The sequence below is a fragment of the Macaca mulatta genome, chromosome 6 (assembly GCF_049350105.2).
Source record: "Macaca mulatta isolate MMU2019108-1 chromosome 6, T2T-MMU8v2.0, whole genome shotgun sequence".
NCBI classification, from domain to species: Eukaryota; Metazoa; Chordata; class Mammalia; order Primates; family Cercopithecidae; genus Macaca; species Macaca mulatta.
In genome coordinates this window covers 2,799,083-2,816,219 of record NC_133411.1, presented here as the reverse complement: position 1 = coordinate 2,816,219, position 17,137 = coordinate 2,799,083, and positions in this window count along the sequence as shown.

Genomic DNA, 17,137 nt, shown 5'->3' with positions numbered 1-17,137 from the left:
GGCTTTACTGCCGAATTTTACCAAACTTAAATTTAAAAAACAAGCACAAATCTTCTCAAACTATTCCAAAAAATTGCAGAGGAAGAAATTCTTTCTAACTTATTCTATGTGGCCAGCATTAGCCCAATACCAAACCAGACAAAGACACAACAGAAAACAAAACTATGGCCAATATCCCTGATAAACAAAGATGCAAAAATTTTCAACAAAACTCAGGCAAACTGAATCCAAAAATGCATCAAAAGATAATACACTGTAATCAATTGGGATTTGTCCCAGAATTGCAAGGATGGCTCAACACATACAAATCAATAAACATGATGAATATCACATCAACAGAATAAAGGACAAAAATCACATGATCAATAGATGCAGAAAAAGTATTTGACAAAATTTAACATCCTTTCATAATAACAACTCTCAACAAATTAGGCATAGAAGACATCAACATAGTAAAGACCATAAATAACAAACCAAGAGCTAACATCATGCTGAATGGGGAAAAGCTGAAAGCCTTTCCTCCAAGAACTAAAACAAACAAGGATGCCCACTTGTCACTACTCCTATTCAACATACTACTGGAATTCCTAGCTACAGCAATCAGGCAAGGGAAAGAAATAAAAGGCATCTAAATTGGAAAAGAGGAAGTCAAATTATCTCTCTTTGCACAAGATATTATCTTATATTTAGAAAAACCTAAAGACTCCAGCAAAAAACTCTCAAAATTGATAAATGAATTAAACTTTCAGAATACAAAATCCACAGAAAAAAATTGATATCATTTCTATAAATAATAACAAACCAGCCAAAAGAGAAACCAAGAAAGTAATCCCATTTAGAAGCTACAAAAAAATACCTAGGAGCAAATTTAATGAAGAAGGTGAAAGACATCTCTAAGGAAAACTGCAAAACACTGATGAAAGAAATTGAAGAGGATACAAACAAATGGAAAGACATCTGATGCTCATGGATCAGAAGAATAATGTTGTTAAAACAACCAGAATACCCAAAGCAATCTATAGATTCAATGCAATCCTTATCAAAATACCAATGACATTCTTATAGAAATGGAAGAAACAACTATAAAATTCATATGGAACCAAAAAGATCCCAAATAGCTAAAGCAATCCTGAGCAAAAAGAAAGAAGCTGGAGGTATCACACAATCTGACTTCAAAATATACTATAAAGCTAAAGTAATCAAAATAGTATGGTACTGGTATAAAAACAGACAAATAGATAAATGAAACATAATACAGAATTGCTAAAAGAAAAAAAAAACTACTAGTCAAGAATACTATAGAATACTAGTCAAGAATACTTCATAATGGAACAGAACAGAGAACCCAGAAATAAATCCACATATTTTCACCCAAGTGATTTTTGACAAAGGTGCCAAGAACATACATTGGGGAAAGAATGCTCTCTTCAATAAATGGTGCTGGGAAAACTGGATATATATAAATAAAAGAATGAAATTAGAACCATATATCTCACCATATACAAAAATCAACTCAAAATGGATTACAGACTCAAGTATTAGACCTGAAACTATAAAACCACTAGAAGAAAACATAGAGGAAATGCTCTGGAACATTGGTCTAGGCAAAGATTGTGTGGCTAAAACCTCAAAAGCACAGGCAACAAAACCAAAACAGACAAACAGGACTATTTTCAATGAAAAAGCTTGTGCCCAGCAAAAGAAACTATCAACAGAGCAAAGAGACAACCTGCTGAATGGGAGAAAATATTTGCCAACTGTTCATGCAACAAGGGATTAATATCCAGAATATACAAGGAGCTCAAACAACTCAACAGCAAAAAATAATAATAATTTTGTTTAAAAGTGGGCAAAGTATCTGAATAGACATTTCTCAAAGGAAAACACACAAATGGCCAATGGGTATGTGAAAAAATTCTCAACATTACTAATCATCAGAGCAATGCACACCAAAACCACCATGACATATCATTGTATCCCTGTTAGAATGGCTATTATCAAAAAGACAAAAGATGACTGGGCGTGATGGCTTATGCCTGTAATCCCAGCACTTTGGGAGGCTGAGGCAAGCAGATCACATGAGGTCAGGAGTTCAAGACCAGCCTGACCAACATGGTGAAACACTGTCTTTACTAAAAATACAAAAATTAGCTGGGCTTGGTGACACATGCCTGTAATCCCAGCTATTCAGGAGGCTGAGGCAAGAAATCTCTTGAACGCAGGAGATGGAGGTTGCAGTGAGCTGAGATCACGCCACTGCATTTCAGGCTGGGCAACAGAGTCAGACTCTGTCTCAAAAAAGGAAAAAAAAAAAAGACAAAAGACAGCAAATGCTGGTGAGGATGTTGAGAAAAGGGAACTCATACACTATTAATGGGAATGTAAATTAGTGCAGCCGCCCTACTACTGGGTATTTATCCAAAGGAAAGAAAATCAGTGTATCAAAGGGATATCTGCACCCCTGTGTTTACTGCAGCAGCAGCACAATTCACAATAGCAAAGATATGGAATTACCCCAAGTCTCTATTGACAGATGAATGGATAAAGAAAATGTGGTATATACACACAATGGAATACTATTCATCCATAAAAAATGAAATCCTGTCATTCATGGCAACATGGATAGAACTGGAGGTCACTGTGTTTAGTGAAATAAGCCAGACAGAAAGGCAAATATTACATGTTCTCACCCATATGCGGGAGCTGAAACAGTGGCTCTCATGGAGGTTGAGAGCAGAATGATAGTCACCAAGGCTGGGAAGGGTTGAATGAAGAGTGGGAGGTGAATGAGTACAAATATACAGTGAGAAGAAATAAGTTCTAATGTCTGATAGCACAGGGGGATGACTATAGTTAACACAATATGTTGCATTTTTCAAAATAGCTAGAAGAGATTTAAAATGTTCCCAATTCAAAGAAATGATAAATGTTTGACGTGATGGATATTCTGAACCCTGACTTGATCATTACATGTTCTATGCATGCATCAAAATAGCACATGTGCCCCATAAACAGGTATAAATATGATGCATCAATTAAAAACATTATTTAAATCAGCACTTCAGGTTGGAATTCCATTGTCTCCTATCTTACATTGTTTTTGATGGGAAGTCTGTCATTATTTCTGTCTTTGTTATTCTGTATATAATATGTTTGCCTACCCTAGACTACTTCTAAGATTGTGATTTTTATAATTCATTGTCAGTAATTTAATTAAAATGGACCTTGGTGTGATTTTCTTTGTTCTTTGAGTTTCTTTATCCATGGGTATATATCTTCTCCAAATCCAGAGAAACTTTAGGCATTATTTCTTCAAATATTTTCTGCTCTCTCCCTTTTCCTTGTATTCTCACTACACACGTTAGGCCTCTTAATATTAGCCCACAAGTCAAAGAAAATCTGATCTTTTTTCAGCCTTTTAAAAAAATTTTGTTCCTCTGTTTGGATAATTTATATTGATCAGTCTTCAAGTTCACGTTTCTTCTGCAGTTTCTACTCTGCTCTTAAGCTCATTAGGTAAATGTTTTATTTCATATAGAACGTCTCTAACTGATGGTGGTTTAACTTGATTTTTTAACATTACGATGGTGTAAAAATGGTATATATTCAGTAGAAACCGGACTTTGAGTGCTTAAGCAATCCTTCTCTTTTCTGGCTTTTAGTACAGTGTTCAATAAATTACATGAGATATTTAAGACTTTATTATAAACCAGGCTTTGTGCTAGATAGATGATTTTAGGCTAATGTAAGTGCTCCAAACATATTGAAGGCAGGCTAGGCTAAGCTATTATGTGTGGCGGTTAGGTGCATTTATTGCATTTTTTATTTACAATGTTTTCAACTTACAATGAAGTGGATCTGTTTTTCACCTCTGTAATATTATTTCTTTATATTTATATTATTATAAAGAAATAATGTTTTATTTTTCACCTCTGTAATATTATTTCTTCATATAGTTTTTTTCCTGTTTATTATGTGCAATTTTCCTTAAGTTCTTGGACCTATTTCTATTTTATTTTTGAGACAAAGTTTCATTCCTCTTGCCCAAGCTGGAGTGCAATGGCACAATCTTGGCTCACCACAACCTCTGCCTCCCAGGTTTAAGCGATTCTCCTGCCTCAGCCTCCTGAGTAGCTGGGATTACAAGTATGCACCACCATGCCTGGGTAATTCTGTATTTTTAGCAGAGACAGGGTTTCTCCATGTTGGTCAGACTGGTCTCGAACTCCTGACCTCAGGTGATCCTCCCACCTCGGCCTCCCAAAGTGCTGGGATTACAGGCATGAGCCACCAGGCCCGGCCTCTTGGACCTATTTCTAACTGTTATTTTCAACTGCTTATCTGCTATTTTAATCATCTTTGTCATTTCTGGATCTTTTTCTGCAAGGACTGGGTCAAATTTCCCTGATCTTTTGCCTAACAATTTTTATTGGGTGATGTGCATTGTGATTATTACACTGCTGAGTGGCTGCATCTCACAGCTTCCTTTAGTACATGTTGAAGACATTTCCCCCAGAAGGAAGTTAATTTACTTGTAGACCAGGTGCATCCTTTGAAGGTTGACTTTAGGCTTTATAGAGTTGGAGATAGATTAGCCTTCACCCTAGGTCTGGTTTGGCACTGGTACTAAGGCATGCCTTTTCTGGGATCTTTACTAAAAGTCCTAGGCATTCAACAAAGTATTTCTACCCTGCCTGGTCAGAACTCGAATTTGTCCCAGCCCTGTGCACTTCTGATAGTTGTTCCTTGTCCCACCTTAGCAACATCTCTTTGTCAATAGAAATGGCGAAGGCAGTGGAATTAGCAGGCAAGCACTTTTAAAAAGCGCTTATGAACATGTTCAAGGATTCAAAGCAAACTGAACACAATTAATCTTTATTTTTACTAATTCCTTTTTAGGATTTTCTCAGATTTCGTTGTTTTAAAGCTTCATTTTGATGTGTCTAAGGATGGATTTCCTCTTGTCTAAATGTTTCTTGTGATAACTGGGATACTTAAATGTCTGTATTGGTGTCTCTAAAAGTTCTGAAAATTTCTGCACTCATTTCTTCACATATTTTCTCTGCCTCATTTTTCTCTTAGCCCTTCTTTCATTAGACAAATCTGTTATTTCCTAAACCCTCCTGGGCAAATTACCTCTTCTTCTACAGTGTCCTTTTAAAATATTTCTGTTTGGGGAACATTTTGGCCTATTTTACAATTTGCCAATTCTCTTCTCTGTTGTGTTAATTTTCTGTTAAACCCATCTATTGAGGATTTTTGCTATTTTTTAACATTTTATTTCTGGAAATTCTACTTAATTATTTTGCAAATTATCTATTTTTTTAAAAATTTTCCTGATTCCTGCAAATATTGTTAAGACTGTTCTTAATTTTTAATTTTATAATCCATGTTTAATACTTGCAATTTCTGGATTCCTTAAGGGCCTGTATTTAGGAAGTCTTAGTTGTACAAAGCTGTGTGTTTTCAGGTTACTCAGAATACAAAGAGAGTGGAGGCAGCTGGGCACGGTGGCTCATGCCTGTAATCCAGGCATTTTGGGAGGCCAAGGCAAGTGGATCACCTGAGGTCAGGAGCTCGAGACCAGCCTGGCCAACATGGCGAAACTCCGTCTCTACTAAAAATACAAAAATTAGCCAAGCATGCTTGCGCATGCCTGTAATCCCAGCTACTAGGGGTTGCTGACGCAGGGGGATCGCTTGAACCTGGGAGGCAGAGGTTGCAGTGAGCTGAGATTGTGCCACTGCACTCCAGCCTGGGCAACAGAATGAGACTCCATCTCAAAAAAAAAAGAGAGTGGAGGCAGGGCAGGGCACAGGGGCTCACATCTGTAATCCCAGAATTTGGGAGGCTGAAACGGGGGGATCACTTGAGCCCAGGAGTTCAAGACCAGCCTGGGTGAGATGAGCCTTAGAGAGACCCTGTCTCTACAAAAAAATTAAAAAAAAAACTAGTCAGGCATGGTGGCATGTGCCTGTAGAACCAGTTACTTGGGAGGCTGAGGCAGGAGGATTGCTTGAGCCCAGAAGATGGAGGCTGTAGTGAGCTGTGATTGCACCACTGCACTCCAGCCCAGGCCACAGAACAAGTCCCTGTCTCAATTTTAAAACAAACAAACATATATATATATATATATATTTTTTTTTTTTCACAGTGAGAGTGGTAATAAAAAAGGACTTTATTTCTCTAGATAGTTCAAAAGTATTTCATAAAAGAGGGGATATTTCTGTTAAATTCATAATTCATTTTTTAACTTTAATGTCCACAAAACTCCTTGTATGTTAGAAACTTTACTTTGTCTTTTGTGGTCTGGGTGAGATAATGCTTGCTCGGTTCTCCCAGTGGCGAGGCCTGACTCACTCCAGCTGCTCTAATTACAATTGGACGATGTTTAGGACACAGTTGAAGAGACATGAGAGGGCCGCCCGAAGGTGAGAGAGCGCCAAACAAGCGTGCGAAAAGCAAGAGCTGCTGGGAATACCTGAGCTTGAGACCAAGAAACGCACACGGGATTCCCTGCATGTCACCAGAGGGTGGCACGGAAGTGTCAGGACGGATGGGGAGATGGATTAGGAGGGGAGGCCGAGAACTGGCAGAAGACAGAACAAATCGGCCTGTGTGCTCCTCCCTGGCCTTCTGCTCTCCTCCTCGGCCCTCCGTGCTCCTCACCGCCTTCCGTGCTCCTCCCCAGCCCTCCATGTCCATCACCAGCCTTGTGTGTCCCTCCCTGGCCCTCCGTGTCCCTCACCAGCCTTGTGTGTCCCTCCCCGGCCCTCTGTGTCCCTCACCAGCCTTGTGTGTCCCTCCCCGGCCCTCCGTGTCCCTCACCAGCCTTGCGTGTCCGTCTCGGCCCTCCGTGTCCCTCACCAGCCTTGTGTGTCCGTCCCCGGCCTTTAAAGTTTACAGGGGCTGCCTCCTGCTGCTCACCTCAAGCCACAGTACGTCACAGTGACGGAGTGATGAAAAACAGCTCTCAGAAAAGTGAAATACCGCTCCTCATCTCAGTATGTTTTGCTTGGAATTTGAAGAATTCACATCTAAACTTCTTGTTCTTGCATACTTAACTGTTTAAAAAAAGAAAACCACGTTGGTTTCTGTGTGAACATTTATAAGATATGCCCCAAATCCCAAAAATTTATCTGAAAAATAAACCTCAAACTCTTTATCATAGCGTAGCTCTCCCTCCCCGTTTGACAGATGCCACCCCTGCCGCGAGACCCACTGCATACATCACACACACAGCAGCTATGACTCCTCCTGCCCAGGGGGTCCCTGCACCTCGGGCAGCCCTGAGCTCTGCGCCCACTGACAGACCACTCAGCACCACACCCTGCGTGCTTCCCAATGCCTCTATACCCATCACTCCCTTCCACCAGGCAACTGGCAGCGAGGGAGGGATGGACATCCTTCTTAGGTGCTCTGAGTGAGTTCTACAAGCTGTCCAAGGCCCTGGGGAAAAAGGCAGACTGCAGATGCAAACTGGCTCCTTGAGTGTGGCGTGCACATCAGGCCCGGGCTAGGTGCTCGCATTAATGACCTTCGAAGCACCATGAAAGACAGGCATTCCAGGCTGGGCATTTCATGTCATATCCTCAAGGTCAAGCAGCTATTAGATGGCAGAGGCCGAATTTTAATCCTGGTGCGTCTGGCCACCCCAAAACACCAGACTCTCTGCAATCTACTATGTTGTTTAAAAAGAATCAAATGCGGCCAGGCGCGGTGGCTCAAGCCTGTAATCCCAGCACTTTGGGAGGCCGAGACAGGCGGATCACGAGGTCAGGAGATGGAGACCATCCTGGCTAACACGGTGAAACCCCGTCTCTACTAAAAAATACAAAAAACTAGCTGGGCGAGGTGGCGGGCGCCTGTACTCCCAGCTACTCGGGAGGCTGAGGCAGGAGAATGGCATGAACCCGGGAGGCGGAGCTTGCAGTGAGCCGAGATCTGGCCACTGCACTCCAGCCTGGGCGACAGAGCGAGACTCCGTCTCAAAAAAAAAAAAAAAAAAAAAAAAAAAAGAATCAAATACTTTTCAGTGATGGTGAGTGAGCTAATAAAAATCACCCTGTGTGGCAAAGGGTAGCGACAGTTCCTCACTCACCGACTACTTTGTTCCCTCAGCCCCTGGATAATGTTGACTTGTGCTGATGCAGCCAGATTTTCTATGGTCAGTCCTTTTTTGGAAAATAAGGCTCTACTGTAACCACAAAGAAAAGAAAAGGTGACATGCCCCCGGGGCCTGCAGTTATGGGCAGGGCTTGCACATCCCCTGAGTCTAAGCAGCTCTCTGCCCGCGAAGCTGGGTGTGGCACAACCCCTCTGCTCCTGAGAGACCCCCATGCACACCCTCATCTCCACTCCTCGCTCAGCGACGTCATGGCAGCAGCTTGAAATCAGCCAGGGTGGGGGTATTTACACCACAGCAGTCAGCGCACACTGCGGAGCAGGGCTGTCTTCCCCAGACACAGAGTTTCTCAGTGTTAACAATCACACCACAGGAGTACACTAAGAAAATATGTTGAGAGCCCAGGTGATCTTCCTCATGCATTGGAAATATAAAATTAAATTGAATTTAAAAACTAGAGGGTCAACATTTGACAACGGTTCGTAAATGAAAGCATAAGAATAAAACTACTATAAAGTAAATTTTAGTGACAAGTTTTTTTTTTTTTTTAGTGGCGATAATATGTACTGAGTCCTTTTTAACGCTTTAACATGGGGATTGATGCCACCGTCACAGGGCAGCCATGCCCCTCACCCGAGACTCTGGGGTGCCTCCCATGGACACAGCACCATCCGTTTTCAAGCAATCACTTTAAGAGAAGCACCATGAATGAAATCCATCAGCCACCCTAAGTTTCTCCAGCATATGGCTGGCTCGTGAAAACAGAAATGCCCTCCAGTTTCAACCTATGAGGCCTTGAGCCTGTTTGGGCAGGAGCTGGTGCTTCTGGTGCTGTGGCCAGATGCTGTGCCTGGTACCTCAAGCATGAAATCAAGAAAACTCTTCCAGCTCAGGTTTATGACATTACTGGTCAATGTCACAGAGGAATTCAAAGCTTCTCTATCTTTCCTAACCATGCAGTCCACGCTTGGGCAATTCACTGAACAATGACGACGAGACAGCCTCATCTCTATCTCTGCACACCAAACACAGAATTCTCTCTTGGCCCCCTTACAAGGCTGATGTATGAGCCAAACCTGGCCCAAGGAGGAGTCCCAAAGGGCTGCAGAAGAGCCAAGTATCCACCCCATGCATACCTCCATGCTAGCCCCATTCCCGCCCGCCTTCCATCTCTCAGGAATCAGGAATCAGAAGGGGTCTACATTTCCCAGAAAACATTTACTGCTTCTACCTGGGTCCTTCTACTGGTCCCAGGAAGGGAGAACACATTCAGGGAGGATTAAGTTCTACTGTTTCCAAATTTGGAAAGGAAACTTCTTTTGTCCTCCAACCTTTGGGAAAAAGAAGATGCTCAAAAGAGAGCCCCTCAATGGAGTATCTCAAGGCTCTTCAAACAGATGACTTCTTTGTCTTATGAATAAATTATGGAAACTCCTTTTTCTTCCAGGGTTAGCAATGTCACAATTAATTATGTACCAATGACAATGGATTTGGAAATATGGAAAAGTGTCGTGAATGTCTCAATGTGTGGTCAAGACTTCATCTTCTGTAAATAGCGGAGTCACCATCACCAGAACCTCTTCCCCTTGCAAATGAGCCTTCAGCTGTAGACTAGACTCCCAGGGTGGTGGGCAGGTCGGCTGACGGGGTGAGTGCATATGTGTGGGAGCCACACACTTGTGTGACTAGCTGCATTTGGCACTATTTATTGTCTGTGTTTCTTTTCCTTTGTAAGGGCAGTAAAAATTGACCACAGAATGAGAATATCATTATCCCAACTCTCCTCAAGAAGCTTCCCTTTTCTTTCACGCTGCTAGCCTGCTGTAAGCATTTGTCTTGCTTTTAGATTTCACTTAAGATAATAGAATTCCAAAGTAGACACCTACATTCTCAGCTTTTGAACTTTCCCTGTGACTTATGTGTCCTGAGCACAAGGCCATCTTTATACTGAGATGAACAGAATTTAGTTGAAGATTTCTATACACTGTCTCCTTCCCACTCCATGCGGTGCATATCTGTGCTTGGCAAGCCTGCCATGCTCACAGCCCCTACTTGAGGGCGGAAAGCTTCAAACACCCAGGGAGTCCTGTGCCTGACCCAGCTGCCTTGGCCAGGTCCAAGGCAGACAATTGGGGTTTAGGGGTGAATGGGGGATGGGCCCTGCTCAACACCTTTCTCCAGCTGAGAGTGCTGATGGATAGAGCCTCCACAGGACTCAGCCCTTACCCTTAACCCTTATCCTCAGCTTTAGACAATGGACACGACCAGGCAAACCCTGGCCTGAGGAAAGGGGGTCCACACTCTGTCCTGTTTCCAGGCCTGGGAACCCCCTGGCTCTCTGTGTGCCATGGAAAGGGCTGGAGAGAGCTGGTGTGCAGCTGCTGGGCTTCTGCAGATGTGTGTTCTCAGAGCTTGGTGACCCCGGCTGTCTTTGTCATGCTGTTCTCTGTGGCACGAGTCTTCTTTTTAGCTGAAACCTCCTTCTGTAGACCCCAGGCCCCTCCCTGTCCTCTCCTCCGAGAGGTGTGGTACTGACTAGGCAGCCAAGAAATCCCGATGCAGGCAGGGTCCACGGGAACAGGCTGGGCAGGACCCTGGTCAGGGGTCTGTCTCAGACACAGCCCTTACCAGATAGCTGAGGCCCTATAGAGGCGTGGAGGGCCAGGGAAGTCACTGCCCTACTGCCACATACCCGGGATGCATGGTTCACCATGCCCCCAGCCCTGGCACTCACACAAGCCCACAAGCTCATCCCAGCTCTCCTGCACAAGCCCTGTCCCCACCCTGCTGGCTCGTCATGCCTCAGATACACGTGGGCCTCAGACGCATGTCATCAGATCTTAGCCTCCTTCGTCACCAGGTCTGCTGGCTGCATGCTGTGAACCCCAAAATTCTGAGACAGGTCTCCATTTAGAAAGTTTATTTTGCCAAGGTTGAGGGCGTACGCCTGTGACACAACCTCAGGAGGTCCTGCCGACATGTACCCCAGGTCAGCACAGCTTGGTTTTATATATTTTAGGGAGATATAAGACATCAGTCACCTTGTGGAAGATGAACATTGGTTTGGTCGGGAAAGGTGGGACAATTCGAAGCAAAGGTGGGACAATTCGGGGAGGGGGCTCCCAGGTCAAAGGTAGGTAAGAGACAAGTGGCTGCCTTCTTTTGAGCTTCCGATGAGCCTCTCCAAAGGAGGCAATCTGATCTGCATTCATCTCAGTGAGCAGAGGGCGACTTTCAATAGAATGGGAAGCAGGTTTGCTCCAAGCAGTTCTCAACTTGACTCTTCCCTTTAGCTTAGTGATGTGGGGACCCTAGATTTATTTCCTTTCACAATGCCCACAGCACCCATCCAGGAAGACACCTCATCACAGAGAGGGGTTCAATGTGGAGCTGGGGACACTGGTGGGGACGTGGGGGCCTCAACATTTCCTCCACAGCTGCTCACTGCCCTGGCTGAGCTTGGGTCTCTGCACACATTCCTGTGTCCCACGGTCCCCAGCTCTGGCCCTCCTCTCCGGAGGCCAACAGTGACCTTCCAGCTTTCGGAGCTCGTTGACAGTCTGATGTCCTCACTGGCTAGACACCCCCACACTCTCTGCTCTGTCAAGACCACCCTCTCCTGCGGGCGGGGCTCCATGGGTCACACTCTCACCCCCTCCCCCAGCACAGCCACTGCATGCAGCCCCCACACCGGCCAGCCCCGACGCCTCCCTGCACACCTGCTCTCTCTCAGGCAGGAGAGCTCACTGCACCTGCAAGGCAGGCAGAGGCCAGGCTGGGGAGGACACAGAACCCAGGACCACCCAACCCTGTCCTCCCCTCGCCCCCAGGGTGTCCAGAAAGACTGCAGAAGGTCCCCGCAGGCAGATGTGAGCACTGCGGGTTATTCCAGGCACTGCCCCAACCCCTACTGAAAAGTCCATTTTCACCACAACCCCAGGCTGGGCCACGCCCCCTGGATCACCCGCGCGAGAAACCTGCAGAGCGCCCTGCAGACAGGGCAAAAGGGAGCCCAGGCCCCAAGAGAGACTTAAGGCCTCCAAACCCAGAGATTTCTCTGCAAGCTCGTGCGCTTGAGGGCTGGGAGTCGGGAGACCAGCGCCAGGCCTGGCCGCGCAAATGCTGGGGTACAGGAGCCTCCGGGGCCGGGGAGAACACCCGCCTGTCCAGGGTACAGAGGTGGAGGTTGGGGAAGAACCTGGAGGTGGGAACTCGGAGTTCCATCCGGGGTGAGACACCTCTCCCACAGCAGGATGAGGGGGAAATTCTGGCATAGACTCCTGGGACACTCTCCTGAGGCCGGGTACAGTGGAATCCCTGGCTTGGCCCTCGCCCCCTGCGATCCCCACGGCGGCTGAGAGTTGGAGCAAAAGCCCAGAAGGGGCTGGGCGCGGTGGCTCACGCCTGGAATCCCAGCACTTGGGGAGGCTGAGGCGGGCGGATCACGAGGTCAGGAGATTGAGACCATCCTGGCTAACACGGTGAAACCCCGTCTCTACTAAAAATAAATAAATAAATAAATAAATAAATAAATAAATAGATAGATAAATAAATAAATAAATAAAATTAGCCGGGCGTGGTGGCGGGCTCCTGTAGTCCCAGCTACTCGGGAGGCTGAGGCAGGAGAATGGCGTGAACCTGGGAAGCGGAGCTTGCAGTGAGCGGAGATCGTGCCACTGCACTCCAGCCTGGGCGACAGAGCGAGACTCCGTCTCAAAAAACAAAACAAAACAAAAGCCCAGAAGCGCGGCGGGAGGGCGAGGCCAGCGTACACGCCGTACCCCCACTGAGGCTCGACCGGGCCCACTCCGGTTCCAGGGTCACCGCCGCCTCTTCCCAGCGCCCCGAACCGCTTTGACTGACGCGCTGGCTGCACCTACAGCCCACGAGGCTGCCCGGAGGGAGACAGCGCGCCCCCGCCCCGCGCGCCCCCGCCCCGCGCGCCCCCGCCCCGCGCGCCCCCGCCCCGCGCGCCCCCGCCCCGCGCGCCCCCGCCCCGCGCGCCCCCGCCCCGCGCGCCCCCGCCCCGCCGGAGTCTCCCACCTCCGCCCGCACCTCCGGGAGCAGCTCGGACCCCTCAGAACCAAAGGCCTCGCTTCCCGGGCGGCGCCCGCCCTCGGTCCTGCGGGGGCCGGAGCCGAGACCCCGAAGTCCGCGGCTACAGTCCCCGGTTCCCAGGGCAACGGCGCCACCGCTCGGCGGGCGCGGAGACCGCACCGCTGGGGCGAGACCCGCTGGGGAGCGGAGGAGGGGATGGCGGCGCCACGGGGAGGCCGGGACTCAGCGTCTTAGTCCGGGGAAGAGCGCCAGGGAGCGGAGTCTGACCCCGGCCTGGGTTGGGGCGCAGGGTGGGGGTGGGAGACGCAGCCTTCGGAGCAGCCCCGGGGCCACCGCCTGCCGCCTGCGGAGCGCCCTTTAGAGGCCCGGGAGCCCAGGGACCCTGGAGTTCCCGCTGCCCGCCCCTTCCTGCAGCCGCGGAGTTGGGCTGGAAGGTGCTGCACTCTAGGAGGTGCCACAGGCAGGCAGGAGACACGGGATCCGCCCGTCTCAACCAGTCCGGGCTGGACGGGGACACCCTCTGCTCCTGCTCCACCCTGCCTACCCCTGCTTTATAAAGAGTTCCCCTTAGAACACGATTGTCCAGCCCACCGCTGGGGCAGCATGCGGCCCAGGATGGCTCTGAATGCGGCCCAACACAAATTCGTAAATTTCTTAAAACATTATGAGATTTTTTCAGCAAGAAAAAAACAAACAATCCCATCAAAAATTGGGCTAAGGACATGAATGGACAGTTTTCAAAAGAAAATATACAAATGGCCAACAAGCATATGGAAAAATGCTCGAAGTCACTGATGATCAGGGAAATGCAAATCAAAACCACAATGTGATACCACCTTACTCTGCAAAAACTGCCAAAATCCAAAAAATCAAAAAATAATAGATGCTGGCGTGGATGCATTTGAAAAAGAAACACTTCGGTCGGGCATGGTGGCTCATGCCTGTAATCCCAGCACTTTGGGAGGCCGAGGTGGGAGGATCAGTTGAGGTCAGGAGTTTAAGACCAGCCTGGCCAACATGGCTAAACCCCATCTCTACTGAAAATACAAAAATTAGCCGGGCACCTGTAATCCCAGCCAATCGGGAGGCTGAGACAAGAGAATCACTTGAACCTGGGAGGCGGAGGTTGCTGGTGGGAACATAAACTAGTACAACCACTATGGAAAACAGTGTGGAGATTCCTTAAAGAACTAAAAGTAGAACTACTGTTTGATCCAGCAATCCCACTACTGAGTATGTACCCAGAGGAAAAAAAAACTCAATTTACGAAAAAGATACTCGCAGCACAATTTGCAACTGCAGAAATATGGAACCAGCCCAAATGCCCATCGACCAACCAGTGGATAAAGAAACTGTGGTATATAAATACCATGGAATACTACTCAGCCATGAAAAGGACTGAAATAATGGAATTCACAGCGACTTGGATGGAGTTGGAGACTATTATTCTTTTTTTTTTTTTTTTTTTGGAGACGGAGTCTCGCTCTGTCGCCCAGGCTGGAGTGCAGTGGCGGGATCTCAACTCACTGCAAGCTCCGCCTCCTGGGTTTAGGCCATTCTCCTGCCTCAGCCTCCCGAGTAGCTGGGACTACAGGCGCCCGCCACCTCGCCCGGCTAGTTTTTTGTATTTTTTAGTAGAGACGGGGTTTCACCGTGTTAGCCAGGATGGTCTCGATCTCCTGACCTCGTGATCCGCCCGTCTCAGCCTCCCAAAGTGCTGGGATTACAGGCTTGAGCCACCGCGCCCGGCCCTGGAGACTATTATTCTAAATGAAGTAACTCAGGAATGAAAAACCAAACATCGTATGTTCTCACTCATATGTGGCAGCTAAACTATGAGTACACAAAGGCAAAAAATTATACATTGGACTTGGGGGACTCGTGGGAAAGGGTGGGGCATGGCAAGGGTTAAAAGCCTACACATTGGGTACAGTGTACACTGCTTGGGCAATGGGTGCATCAAAATCTCAGAAATCACCACGAAAGAACTTATTCATGTAATCAAACACCACCTGTCCCCCAAAAAACATATTGAAATAAAATACAAATCAAAAATAAATAAAATTTAAAAATTAATTATGAGGTTTTCTGCAATGTTTTTTAAGCTCATCAACTATCATTAGTTTTAGTATAGTTTACGTATGGCCCAAGACAATTCTCCTTCCCGTGTGGACCAGGGAAGACAAAAGATTGGACACCCCCATCTCACAAGGAGACCAGGGACCCTCCAGGGGCAGCCCAGGGCCAGCCACTTTGTGGGAGACACCTGACACAGGATTCCCACATTCTCACCTGGAGCTCCACATCCTCACTTGGACCTCCCCATCCTCACCTGAACCTTCACATTCTCACCTGGACTGCCCCACGTTCTCACTTGGACCTCCCTATATTCTCATCTGGACCTCCACATCCTCACCTGGACCTTCAATCCTCACTTGGACCTCCACTTTGTCACCTGGACCTTCGCGTTCTCACCAGGACCTTCATGTTCTCACCTGGACATCTTTGTCCTCACCTGGATCTCCACATCCTCACCTGGACCTCTACATCCTCTCCTGGACCTCCACATCCTCATCTGGACCTCTGCATCCTCATCTGGACCTCCACATCCTCACCTGGTTCTCCCATCCTCACCTGGACCTCCACATCCTCACCTGGACTTCCCCTTGTTCTACCTGGACCTCCACTTTCTCACTTGGAACTCCACATACTCACTTGGACCTCCACTTTCTCACCTGGACTTGAGTGTTCTCTCCAGGACCTCCACGCTCTCATCTGGCCCTTCCCTTGGCTCTCCCGCCCTCAGCACAGAGTCCAGACACCCTGTTCCTGAAGGGCTGCCATGATGATGGTGAGCACTCCTCACAGTTGCAGGGCCAGGCAGGACAGGGTATGGTCAGTATACAGAGGAGCCTGTGGCATTCCTCCATCCCTGGGGGTTCCAAGCACCAGTCTCAGCATGCTTCCTTCTCTTGTCAGCAGAAGCAACAGAGCATCTTCAGGCAACAAGGCCAGAGGATGTCTCAAGGCAAAGCAGCTCCCGTTTGCGTCATTGGGGCCACCACCCACTGAGAAAACCAGCTGCCTTCACTGGAAGCTGCCCCTTCCTCGGCAGACCCAGCTCAGCACGAGCACAGCTTGACTAGATGGAACGCAAGAGGCCGCCTTTTGCAACTCAGCTGCAGTGGGGCCCATGAACCAACACTCATTCATTCATTCATTCATTCACTACCAAATGTTTTTGCAGCCCTCACTATACAGTAGAAAGCTCTGTGGGGGGTACAGCATGCATAAAACTGGAAAAAGAAGTCCCTGGCTTTGAGGACCTTGCACTCCCAAAGGGGACGTTTGGGGTAACTGTTGCCATGGCAAGGCAGCATGGTGCAGCAGCTTTAGGACACCCTTGGCAGTCAGACTGCCAGGTTCAGCAGCCCCTCTCCGCCACCACCCACGGCAAACTCAGGCATGTTTCTCAGGCCTCCCTGCCTCAGCTGGGGACAATCACAGTGTTTCCTCCCTGAGATTGGGGATTACATGAGCTGATCCAGGAAGGGCTTAGTAAATATCTGTTTGTATTGAGGACTGAGGAATTATTAAAAATAACACCATAATATAACATGACAATATTTTAGCAAATGGCTGCTATAAGACAGAGCCGATGAGAATCATTCTCTCAGACAGGCAGACCCTCTCAATAGCCTTGTGCTCTTGGATCATGGCGTTAGTGCAGCAGGCATATTGACACCTTTGTGGCTGTCATGTCCAGTCAGTGGAGTGACAAAGAGCCAACCGTAGACTTGACATAACCTGCGTAGACAAGTATTCCCTCCCGCTGTTACTTTTGTGTCTACCTTCCTTGAAGAAATAAAACACAGGTCTTTTGGTTCAGAACAAAATGGTGTTTCAAGAAACTCAGCAGGAAATTCATCAAATCTTAGAATCTTAATGTGAAGG